At 39.6% G+C, this 12782-nt stretch overlaps 1 protein-coding gene across 8 annotated transcripts in view; it reads right to left on the bottom strand.

Annotated features, from left to right (window-relative positions):
• Window positions 1–12782, bottom strand: part of ATXN1 (ataxin 1) — a 384739-nt gene that overhangs the window by 284091 nt on the left and 87866 nt on the right. For all 8 annotated transcript variants that reach the window (XM_033113563.1, XM_033113566.1, XM_033113562.1 and 5 more), the window contains one exon: window positions 8456–8579. The gene's annotated coding sequence lies outside the window, so the exon portion shown is untranslated. The remainder of the gene's footprint in view (window positions 1–8455; window positions 8580–12782) is intronic.

The raw sequence follows: 12782 nt of genomic DNA, 5'->3' as shown, positions 1-12782 counted from the left end.
CTTAAACCAGTGGAAGAAAACAACCCTGGTGGAGATTGGAAATCAGAAGTGGCTCAATAAAAGGAAGGGAGGGTGAGGGCAGAGTACAGGCTAGGGGACAGGAAGGCCAGGATTTGACTCTTAGCTTTTTTCCTGCCAACTGTGTGGAATTCTTCAGCACCAGCATAACCTCATCCATTATAAGAACATGTAATTTGAATGTAAAAGTCATGCTCTTTATCGTTAAGACTTTGTTTTGTGAGGATCAGATGAGACGAAACATGTACAGGCACAAAGAAATTGGTTTAACTGTTGATAGATTAATTGGTAGTTTCCTCTTTAACGGAAACTGCACAAAAAGTGTCTCCCAAGTTGTACTGAAGGAAGCTTTTAAAATAGACTCCACCTGTACGTATGGCGTATCCACCGTGCTGAAGGTCCGGTGCTGTTACATGTGGGGAACACAGTAGGGTGTAAGACACGTCTTTAATTTGAGGGAACTCAGAGTCTAACAGAGCATATAGGTAAATCGCTGCGAAGTCTGGTCATGACCTCTCCCACTCCAAAACCTCAGTGGCTCTCACTTAAGAAAATTTTCCAACCCTTGGTATGGGATTAATTCATTTGTTCTCATCTGTAAAATAGGGATAACTGTTATGGGGAGTTGTGATCAGAGCTAATTTATGTAAAGCACCAATCACAGAATCTGGTGTAAGGCAGCTACTCAATTAACAATTCATATAATTGTTACCATCATTATTATTAAATTGACCCATCTTTTCTCCCAATCTCCCATTATTCCACCTCACAAACCTTCCACTGGACCCAAACTGGTCCACAGCATTCCTCAAACACACACTGTCCTCTCCCTTCTCCTCACCTTTGTTCACTCACTCTCAGGTGAAGGGAATGCCTTGTTTCCCTCTCCACCAGTTGGGATCCTAGCCATAGCTCAAGGTCTAGCTCAAAATACCTCCTCCATGTCCTTACCACTCCCTAACTAGACCAAACATCTCCTTTGTGTTCCCACAGCATTTTCTCACCTTCCCTAGTTGAGCTCACCCACGTTTCACCTTCCCTAACTGATCATAAAATCATACAGTCAGTTAGAAGGAAGGCACTGAGAATAAAGGCTGGAAAAAATTTATTACGAATTGAGTAACTGTCTAAATGAATACCATGAAAGTGACATGTTAACAGCTAGCATTTTTTTTTGAAAGCTTTATATGCATTAACTCATTTCGTTTTTACAACTCTGATAGATGCTGTTCTATTTTTCCCATTTCATGGGTGGATAAGCCAGAACCAAAAAAAGTTAAGTAACTTGCTCAATGTTACGCAACTATTAAGTGGCAGATTTGTATTCAAATCCAGGAAGTTTGCCTCATGAACTTATGCTCTTAAACACTACATCATATTATTTCCCAACAACATGGTAGCAATCTATTATGTACCACTAAAAAAATAAAAAAATAAAATCCATGATGACTGTAATCAGTTTTCTCAAGGCTGGATTTTAAAACTTGGAGGTCCATCCATATAGTCTGTTCTGAATTTACATCCTTCAAGTCTCATGAAAAGTTGTCTTCTCCTTTGTAGCCTTCCTAATTGAGGCTACTATGCTTACAAATACTTCTGCTTGTGCTAACCAATGCCAGACAACCTTAGCTAGGCTACAGCCACAATATCACCACATGGACCCATATACCTGGTCCGCAGAGGGCAGTTCAAGATAAGCACCTGCTACATCGAGAAGCACCTGACGCTGTAATGGAAACAGCAGTAGTCTACTGCCTTCTTGGATTTTCGTCACTAGGTATTTAGGACGCTTTCGAGTACTGGCTTTCACAAAAGAGTAATTCAACAGTTGGTACCTCCTGGTAAATGAAATGCAGCCATAACCAGAAAAGGTTCTAGCCCCATGGATGGTGCAGCAGAGAATAACTAAAGGTGAACTGTGAGTCTGCATTCATTCACCTGAGCCACGGTAAATTTCTTGATGGAGCTTCTAAACAGCCAAAGGGGCAGGTTTTTAGATGAATGCAATGCTCAGGACAGATAAATAAGGAATTTCAGCAAAGGTTCTTCATTGTGCAAAATAGACAAAGATCAACTTATATGAAATGCTGAAAAGTGCTCTGGTATGTAACATTTTCAAGACAGTAGTCCGAGAATACAATGTTGTTGACTGGCCAATTTGTTAATTCGTTAATCTAATGATAAATCAACTTTTATCATGATTTTATACACATGAAAACTAAAGGCTGGGTAAGACTATCATGCAAAAAAAGTGGCAAATCTCAAATTGAAATTCTTTATTCCAACTTACTGACTCTAAAACATTTATGGAAAAAATTTATATATAATATATATAAGATAATATCTAGTATTAAATGATATTCTCTTGATGTCAAAATATTGTCTAAAAAGATGTATAACGTGCCTCACACATTGATCACCATAAAATCACATTCTGAATTCCTTGCTCACAAGTGCAAATGATGATTTTTTTTTTTCCAGTGGCATTCTTATCATGGGATATTAAAAAACATCCTACTCCTCCCTTTGAAAAGGAACTTTTGAGGATGCCAAATTAATTTTGGAGATGACTTTTCATTTTATTTAAGCCAAGATATTTTTTCTCCTTTGCTATTTTAACTAAATAGAATTCTTAGAAATGAAAAAATAGTAACAAGTATATTCCTAGAGTTGAATAACCTTTCAGAATTGAAAACGTTACATCAATCCTTTAATGTTACCAGTCTTGGCTTCTTAAAAAAAAAAACATACAAACAACAACAACAACAAAACACACATGTTCATATTATGTTGCCAGCATCAAATATGTCATTTCTTTCAATTTCTGATTTGGCCAATATGATTTTTCATGACAAAAAATAGTTTAAGAAGTAATTTGTAGTAACTTCACAAATGGGGCTACTGAGAAGCTGAAGTGATTCTACCTGATGTTAGAATTTTCAAATACTAAAAATTCTTTCTAGTAGTTTAGTTAAAATGGCCTGACGCTGACTCCAACTACTTTTGTAAAAACTGTTTAATCCAAAAGCTGTTTAATCTACTTTTTGTAATTTTTACAACACAGTAATTAGCATTGAGCTTATCTGAAAAAAACTTAAATCTTACCTGAAGGATCACTTGTATATTTCTAAATGAGTTCTTTCCTTTCTTCTTACCCTCCATAAATATTTACTAAGCTATATTATGTGCAGGAATGGGCTTAATAATCAATCTCCACCCTCATGCGCCATCCACAAAGATATCTACATAAATAAAAACTTTCAATTCAGAGAGCTAACTAAGGAAAAGGGGACATTTCCATTAGGCCTCAATGAATGAGGCATTCACCTTATAGAGAAATAGAATTTCATGCACAGAATCAACATGAAGAAAGATATAGTTATTAAAATACATGGTATGTTTAGAAAGGAAGGACGTGTTGTGTGGAAAGATGGGAGGTATGTGAGATGAGATTTAAATGGTGAGTTGATAACGAATTCCTCAGGGTCCTGGATGGCACAATGAAGTTCACATTTTACCTTGTAGGGAAGGGAAAGCTACCAAAATCCTTTCGATTTTTCCTTTTACTTCATCGTGTTCATTCATTACTATGGAAAATACCAAAGGAGCATTATTTTTAAAGAAAGAAGTAGCAATCATTCTAATACTACAAACATCTTCATTTTTTTGCTTTATTTCCTTCTAGCCTTTGTTGACAGGCATACATTTTTATCATTATGTTGTAATCTATCTATCTATCTATCTATCTATCTATCTATCTATATATATATATATATACAATTTTGAAGAATGAGTTTTATACTTAACATTGTATTAGAAACACCTTTCCATATTTCCACGTGCTATCAAGGGTTTTCAGGAATGGGGATAATTCAACCAGACCTTTTTTTTAGGAAGGCAATTCTCAACATAGCAGGATGAATGGAATACAGGAAGGAAAGACTTAAGGCTAGTGGCCTCTCTTGGAAGTGGCTGCAGTAGGTCCAGGCGAGTGATGCTAACAGCCTGAAACAGAACAAGGACAAAGGGATGGAAAAAGAGCGAGCAGAATATAAAGTATTTAAGAGGTAAAAATACAGCATGTGGTCAAGGGATGAAGTATCGGAAGAGGAGACAGTGTCCAGAATCCATGACTGGCTACCTGCTGATCCTGTTTCTCTAAACAAGGAACCCATAAAGGGAGACAGATTAGTGACAGGTGTAGGTCCAGCCTCAAGTAGAAGGCACCTGTATAATGTCCAATTGGAGCCATCTAGGAGGAAGCTGGAAGCCAATGATCTTAAACTAGGAAGAGAAAGAGGGAGCAATGTCAGTCGTTAGAGCAGAGCTGACAAGGACGCCGTGATGTGAAGATGCCTTCGGGGACAGCATGTGCAGTAACGAACGCTGGTGAGTTTCTTTCAGTTTCCACTCCATGGGTGTGCAAGTGTGCCACTTTAATTCTAATTTCGTTTGATGCACAGCAAACCCCTCCCTTCAAAGCTCTCAGACTGTCAGCGCAAGGAAGGGTACCTTCCAAGTAAATCAACATCTGTTTTGATGATACCTATTGTGAGACAAGGCACTGCATTTCCTGAACCAGTGTGGTTTTACTCACAGTTATACCAAACCACACAGCTCCTCTGAAGGACTGATGCAATTATTAGCCTGTGATAGCATCAGCAAGAAGATCGAGTTATATAACACATTTCACAGAAGGCATGCTTGGTACTGCTCTACAGAACGCTGGCTTAGGTACATGATAGGCATCTAACTCCTCTAAGCTAGAAAGCACTTAAGGAGCTTTCTAATGATGGTCTTCAGAGAGGGAACTGGACTGGCTCTTATTTCTATCTGCCTTCCGAAAGAAGTGCCTATGATTTAGGTGGCCATTTGGAAATCCTGCAGTTCTCAAGGGTGCCTCATGGTAAACGATACAAGTGACATAGTTTCTAATCAGACAAACGCTCTTTTACAACCAGCTTTTCTCTGTTCCAACCACAGATGGCTACTTACAAGGAAATACTCCATGAACCACTCAAGACCTCCAAAACGGCAATGCCAGCATCTGGTATTTGGCTAAAGTCACACGATTTATATTTCTTTAATTTTCTCCCAAGTTATTCCTCTACCTTAAAGCCTTTAACAAAGATTCCAAGACACGAATATCAACAAACTGTACATTTCTCTTCCACAGCGGATAGCCTCCGTACCCCAAAGCAGCCCTCACCCCCACCCACCCAACTGGAAGAAGCTACGCAGAGGAAATCTAGTCAGGTCTCTGAAGCACGTATTAAAAAGCCTCTTTGGCCCTTCACCTGCTTTGGAAACCGTGCTGTTTTATCCTTCCCTTAGCTGAGAACATGAGGAAAGACCCGTTCCTAACCTACTCAGTTACACCTGTCTGCTCCCTCTCATTGTCAAAATTCAATGCAGACCCAGAAAATGGTGCTTTCCTGTCCCTGTGCACGAATATGCCCCTTGACACAAACTTAATTCAGGATCGGTACAACTTCTCGAAGTAAAACTGTGAAGACGCAAGAGTGAAAAAAAAAATGTTGCAAAAACAAGATGAATGCATTTGGTTGTCGTTACCTTAACAGTGAATAAATTGCCAGATTATCCCATTTGTTCCTTTACAGGCTGGCTAGGCTTTTACGAGTTCTTCTGTTTGGTTTCCAACTTGACCTGTCATATCTGCTACCAGGGCTGCATCCACCAGCAAGGGCGTTCAGGAGTTGCACCAGAAGCAACAATACCCTGCAAATCTTTTCTGCATCATCCAAGCCCAGGCTTGTCCTCACTAGAGCAAGCAGAGGAGGGAAGGAGGGGACTCAGTGACACCACTGCAGTCTGTTACCATCAGATTCAAATCCCAAATCTGCTGCTGACACTGTGGGTGCTTTGATGTGTGTCCACTGCAGCTTAACTTTATCCCTTTCAGCAATGGGACCGCTCTCCTTCCATCAAAACTGACAACCTGTTATTCTAAGAGCTGAAAGAAATATCATTCAAAATAAACTGTCAAGGGAGCAGGTGTGGCTTTGGGAGCCTGGGCGAGAGCACCTCGGTTACTGCCGCACTGCTCTGGTCCCCGGGTCTTTCTCCCATCCTGTCACTCCAGACCAGCTCCCCAGATCTGCTGTTCCTGTTATCATCAGACTTGGGTGGGGGCTACGCCATTACTAGGGACAGTCAGTGTCAGCGGTTGAAGAGAAAGCTCTGTAAAAAGGTTTCCAGGGGAGCCTCAGGCCTGGGGGAACACTACACATTTAGACAAAACAGGTTTTTAAGGGTTCAGACAATTGAAGAGTGAATGCAACCACCATGGCTACGTACATCAAGAAGCCAGTATTTCTTGAGCAGCTACGATGTGCTCAGACCTACACCCTAGGCTGTTGGTAAGGAGGCAGAGAGGAGGATGAAGAAGCAGACAGCTGTTTGCAAACCTCAGTGTGCAAAAGAGTTATCTGTGGTGAGTTTCTTGGGCTCGACATCCCCAGAAATTCTGACTCATCGAGCCTGCTGTTGCTGATTCTGCAACTTTAATACATGCGTCCAGGTGATTCCAATCAGGAGGTCATGGGGCTAGATCACCTTCGAGAAACACTGGGCTCTGATCTGATTCCTGCCCTCAGGCAGTTTACCATCCAGACAGAGTGATGGTGACCATCCATAACGCAATGCATAGCTATATATTCTTTAATGATGCAGGCTCTACATGTTAGAGGGGTTCAGAAAGAGAGATGGGCAGGGAAGTCCTGAAAGGAAAGGAAGTCGTCACAAGACTCTGAACGTGAGCCAAGCTTGGTGGTCAGGCAGGACTTGGGAGAGAAGAAGACAGCCCCATGCAAACATCTTCAACAGACCTCCTGAGTCTGTGTGACACGGTGGCCACCGCCTACAGTTAGGCAGAGGAAGACTAACTGCCATGGGACAGAAGACTGCTACCAAATAGGTAGACAGGCTTCATGTGTTGATTGCAAGGAGGACAGTGTCACCTGAAGAATCATAAAACTGGCGTTTCCAGATAACACGGTTTGCATTTTCATTCTGCCACATTCATGTGGTTTCCTGCACTTCATAATTTAACATTTGTAGGAGAAAACAAATGCTGTTACGAAACCCAAATAAGGCACCACTCTGGGGCAGACGGACAGTTGCTAACAAGAGTGACAGGTGAGCCTCATCTAAAGTGTCACTCACAGCTCTGCTTCAGGAAAGCGTCTTTAGTAAGAGAGGAAAACAAAGTCTGGTCAATGTCAAACGAGGTTTGGAATTCTATGGGGTTCAAGGCCTGGCAGATAACCCGTAACACAGAATAAACACAGATCCCCAACAGAAAAAGAAAGGACAATAATTCAAAAGAAGCCCATCTCCTGTACTCAAATAGTACAGTCATATAACACTGTGCCACATTTTCTTCAATGCTACAAGGAATAAATTATTAACTGTAGACACTGCGAGGCCTGGGCTGGTTCACAAGGTTGGTGCCATCAGGGAGAAGGGACCCCCGGCTGCCTCCCCCCACACACAGGTTCCTAACCCTTTTCTCCACACTGGTTGATCCAGTGAGCCCCTCTGCAAATGATGACTGGCCAAGGGCACGCAATAAATTCTGCAGAGCAAGAATCAAAAGGTATCATTATTTAATTAATTTCACTAGCGTGGACAGTTGAATTTTAAATTTGCATTAGACCTTGGCCATCATCGAGGCACATCCTGGCGTTTTTATAGGTGACTCATTCCAAGAGGACAAGTACGTTTGTCTGAGGTCACCAAGATAGGTGAGCAGAACTGGGCTTCCATCTGAGGGCTCTGTTTCCAAGAAATACAATGAGCTAGGCTGATAGGACTTTCTTGGAAGTCCACGTTATTTCGATGTGTAGTTTGGAATTGTTCATTTATAGTTTGGAGCATTTAAATTTTACTCCCAAACCAAGACTGTCATTCAGGGCATCATGTTTAGGTAAAAGGTACTTAATAAACATTTGCTGAACAGGACTTGGAGATTCCGAACGCCTCTCCCTTTTGCCCTTCCCGGTTCTTCACTACAAGGTCACGAAGTTGCCATAAGATTGAATTTCCTATCTCTTCTACGATGAATGCCTTATATTCTCAGCTAAAATGGAATTATCTGGAAATGTACTTTGTCACTTGTGTGTTAATTGTTTGGTTTGTTTTTCTTCTCCTTCTCCTTCTTCTTCTTGGTCTTTTTCTAATGACAAGTGCATTCTACTCTGATCCTACTACTCTGCACATTCCAGAAACAAACACACTAAGTAAATTTAGTTGCTTTCTTGGCTCTCCATCACTAGGACAACATTTTCTCAAACATCCTGTTGCTTAGGCTGTAGAAAAATAGCCATGCACTTGAATAAGATGTCCTGGGACACCAAATAAATGATGACTGATGAAATTGAAGGCTGATGAATGCCAAGTCCTTCGGATGACTTACCCAAAACCATTTGTTTCAAGACCATTCATGCAGGCTGAAGTCCACGCTTTCTCTCTTGCTCATGGTCAGTAGCAGCAGTACTTCTGAGGCCTCCAAATAAACTCTTTCATTTTGCTCCAGTATGCTGCAGTAAGACAAAACAAAACATCAAGTCAGAATGAAAATGCCAATTCAAGCAGTTAGTTGATATTCAGGGGGAAATCCCTGGCTTTTCTCCGATGTATGTTTTCTAACTTCAAACAGGCAGGTTAATTACCAGAACAAAGTTATCGCACAACTCATCTACGTATGGTAAAATACTGGATGTGGTGAAGAAGGAAGAAAGGCAGAAACAAAGCACCTGCCAGGTAGGTAAGGCGTCTTGAAAATTATGATATTCACCGGTGGGGATGTGCTTGCAAAATTTCAAGTTTACTAACTGAAGTAAGTAAATAAAGAAGGATTCATTACGTTTACATAATGAAAGATACCGAAATGCAGTTTATGGAGGGTAGAAAGTGAAGACAGCTTTATTTCAAATTAAAATTCATCTCATTCCGCCCAATAAACTCAGACCGATTGAACTAATATGAATATTTTTAAATAAAGGGCTACTGGGATTGAACAACAACAAAACATAAAGTATAAAAGAGAGGAAATTTTCCCATTTTGCACTGCAAACAAGTAATTGATGGGTTTTCGTTCTGACTCTTGATAAATCTTGATGAAGACCTTCTGCACCCAAGATGGAAAGCAGCATTTACTTAACACACTGAATATGAAATGAATGGTTAAAATATGCATGCCTCTCTACCCCCACTCCGAGCAGCTGATGAAGCCTACACATTAGAACTGTATGTGACAAGGTCGCTCTGAAAAGTTCTCTTCTGTTTTGCGAGCTTAAAACCCTCACTTGTCACAGGGTGTTGTTCTAGCTTCATCTGATGCTTAGTGAAATCCACCCCACTGTTTGTTTTTTGACAGTGGCCATTTGAGAGCCTGGAAACTGTCTTAAAAAGATGTTTGCATCCTTTTTTTAGCCTTTTATGCGCTCTTCCTCATCTACTTTGCAAGCCCCTTTGGAAGGCTGTCACCTAGTTCTCTAACTCCGTGACTGCTTCCTACTTGTAACTCTAAACCTTGTATGTATCTCTAAAGGTCCTGAGGCAATTGCCAAAGATCTAGCATCAAATAACCTAGTTGTAAGAGAGAGGGGATACTTTAATGCCTCGCTAGATTGCTGTGTGAATAATCAATTCCTTGAAAGTCTTTTGAAGCTACTGCTTTACAGAATACTCAACATTTTTTTAAAAGGACTTTGGGGGGTTGTATATATCTGTGTTTAAATTCATGTAGGCACTTAAAACCCTTGAGAAGGAGGAGAAATCTTGGTTAATGTTTAAACAAGTAAATTGAGATTAAGACCATTATATTTTCAGTTTAGCTGAGAGAGCGACTGCCTGAAAATGGCAGTCTTTTCTTTTCTTGATGCTATCAAAACGCACGGAAAGTGGGGTTGCAACGATTTTATTAGTTTTCTGAGCACTTTTCATGAAATGTAACTCAGCTCCCACTCAAATGTGTAACAGTAACATATTGATACAAATCAACACAAACCAGGAAGTTCAAAGCAGGACAAATTATCTTTATTCACCGTTTTGGTAAAAACAGAATTTGGAGAGAGGAGGAGGATTTAAGCAAGCCCACAGTGAGTTATTGTCTGGTATCAATCTTCTTTTACTAAAAATAAATTGCTGCATTTCTCTTATCTGTTACCAGCTCTACATCTTGATATTCTAGAACGGGAAGGGTCTTTGTCATCTAGTTCAAATTCTTCTGCAAATGAAGCTGCTGGCCCAGAGAGAATGGCAGACCTCTTCAAGTCACACAGCAAGTTCATCTGTGCCTTGAGTAGACTCTGGGTTTAATCCCTCACGCCACTGACTCTGACTGGACATGATGTTGTTGAATGTAATGTAACGTGGTATTGGTTCGAAAAGTTTACCAGAAGCACAATTTTTCTCATAATATCGAGACCTCTTCCTCTCTTTTTCTGTTTTGTTTTTGCCCTAAAGAAAGAAATCCATTTTTGGATTACATTCTTGTCACCAAGTGGAGCAAAATCTATCTAGGAGAGGCAAAATGACCCCAATATTAGCTCTGGGCCCTTCACCAGCTGGCTGCTAATGTCTGATGTCCAGAGAGGAGCAAGGCTTATACTATTTGTAGAGGAGAAAAAAGGACGCATCTTAGTGACAAGATATTCCATTCTTATCTCTGTAGAAGAGAAGGGGCTAGAAGTGATACATTTTGTGATTTATAGCCGACCCTCAATTACACATAGTTCTACAAGAATGAGAGAGAATGTTTATCAAAAGAAAACCTCTGAAAAATTCTAGACGCCTCTTTTTAAGCAAGAGTTTCAATATACTTCCTTTCTTCAGCAAACTTTTCAGCGGGACTACTAATAACCAACAAAACAAACTGGCTTGAGTTTAATCTCCCTTGCCTACCCATTCTTGTTTGCCAGTTGAAGTTATAAATAGAGATAAGATAGGAGAAAAGAACACCAGGGGCCTAGAGCACTCACAGATACGCCTGAACACTGAAAGTTCCTATATAAACAAGGATTTCACGCCAGATGATATCCTTACATGGTTTTAAAACTTGAGAAACATTTTTGTGATAATTTCCTGAATAGTTACAAGCAGCAGCAGCAGCAAAGTATAGTATGTCAACATAAGTCAGAAACAGTTGCCTAAAAACCACGAGATATTTTTTAATCTTTGTTTTGCATCTAACTGGATTTTTAAATTTAAGTCACAATCTCCCAAGTAGAATTAGTTTCTTAGCTGTCAAATAAATGGAGGTAAGTAAATATTTTCACAATTACTCAAGTTGTTCTTATAGGTATTTGAGTATACCACATCAAATAAAATCTATAAAACACCATCGTATCTTACATGATTTATTAGGTACGTCTTTTTTTCTAAAATTTAACAATTAGATATAGGTTGCATAGGAAAAGACTAACAGATTCATGGTAGAATATTACCTCGGTGGGGAATGATGTTCTATTCAATAAGCAGTGCTGGGAAAATCAGCTCTTAATTTGGAAAAAGTCAGACCCCTGTCTTACACCATTCAGAAAATAAACTCTAGATAAATTAAATAATTAAACATACTCGTAGAAATATGTGTTTACACAGGCAAACATGTATACAGTATTTATTATACTACATGTAAACATCATTTTATACAAAATACAGAAAAATAATTTCATAATCATGAAAGGCCTTGTAGGTCATCGTAAAGACTTTGGCTTTTTACTCTAAGTAAGGGAAGACATTATAGAATTTTGAATAGAGTAGTATAATGATCTGCGTTATGTTTGAAGGGATCGATTTGTCTGTTATGGGTAGAACAGATCATAAGGGACAAGGCTGAAAACAGAACTCATGAGGCACTGCAAAAATTCAGGTGAGACACCTAGTTCGTGGACTAAGGTGGTGACTTGGGGGAGGAGGTAGTGAGAACTGGTAAGATTCTGCACATATTTTAAAGATCAAATTGACAAGTGGTATAAGAGAAAGAAAAGTGTTAAAAAGGTTCCTCCCAAGTTTTAGACCCAATCATATCTAAAAAGGAAGTTGCCATTCACCAAGGTGGAAAAGTGTGGGAGAAGCAAGAGTCAGGGAGCTCCATTTTTCGGGAACGGGAAAGCGAAAAAGTTTCCTGAGATCGGGCGGGAATTCCCGCCTGGAAACCCTACGACAAGCTATACTCAACTGTCAAAGAAGATGGAAAGGTGGTCTCCTGGTGTTTGAAGAGTAATCTCAGTTCTGGTTCTTTAATTTCAGTCTGGTTAATTTGGCTGGTTTAACTATGCGATAATTTCCAGCACAGTTTGCAAGTGCTCTAATACATATTCCTATAGACTGAACATCACTTTACATATGTAAATAGGTCTCCCTAAAACCACTCAGTAGTGAAAAAACAACAAGATATTGAATAAGACAGCCACAGGAATTTCTGCTTGAATTGTTTTTAATAATAAGGGCAGTTGGCAATAGAAAGTCACTACAAATTCAAATAATATTAAGTTTTAAAGTAGCAACTGGCAAGACCAAAACATAAAAAACAAAAGCTTTTGAACTATACAAAATACAATGGCTATTGCCCCTTTAATTATTACAATAAATTAAAACATTTCCATTCTTTCCCTGACACAGACACATGACATACAGAAAGCAAAATAAATGATTTCTGCACTTCTGCCTCGACACAAATTTAGAATGGCATTGTTGTCAGAAAGGAACAGTTGCTGGTTATTTTATCACCTTATGTT

This window comes from Rhinolophus ferrumequinum, chromosome 9, assembly GCF_004115265.2.
Source record: "Rhinolophus ferrumequinum isolate MPI-CBG mRhiFer1 chromosome 9, mRhiFer1_v1.p, whole genome shotgun sequence".
NCBI classification, from domain to species: Eukaryota; Metazoa; Chordata; class Mammalia; order Chiroptera; family Rhinolophidae; genus Rhinolophus; species Rhinolophus ferrumequinum.
Note: the sequence above shows the minus strand (reverse complement) of the source record. Positions and strands in the feature narration are given on the sequence as shown.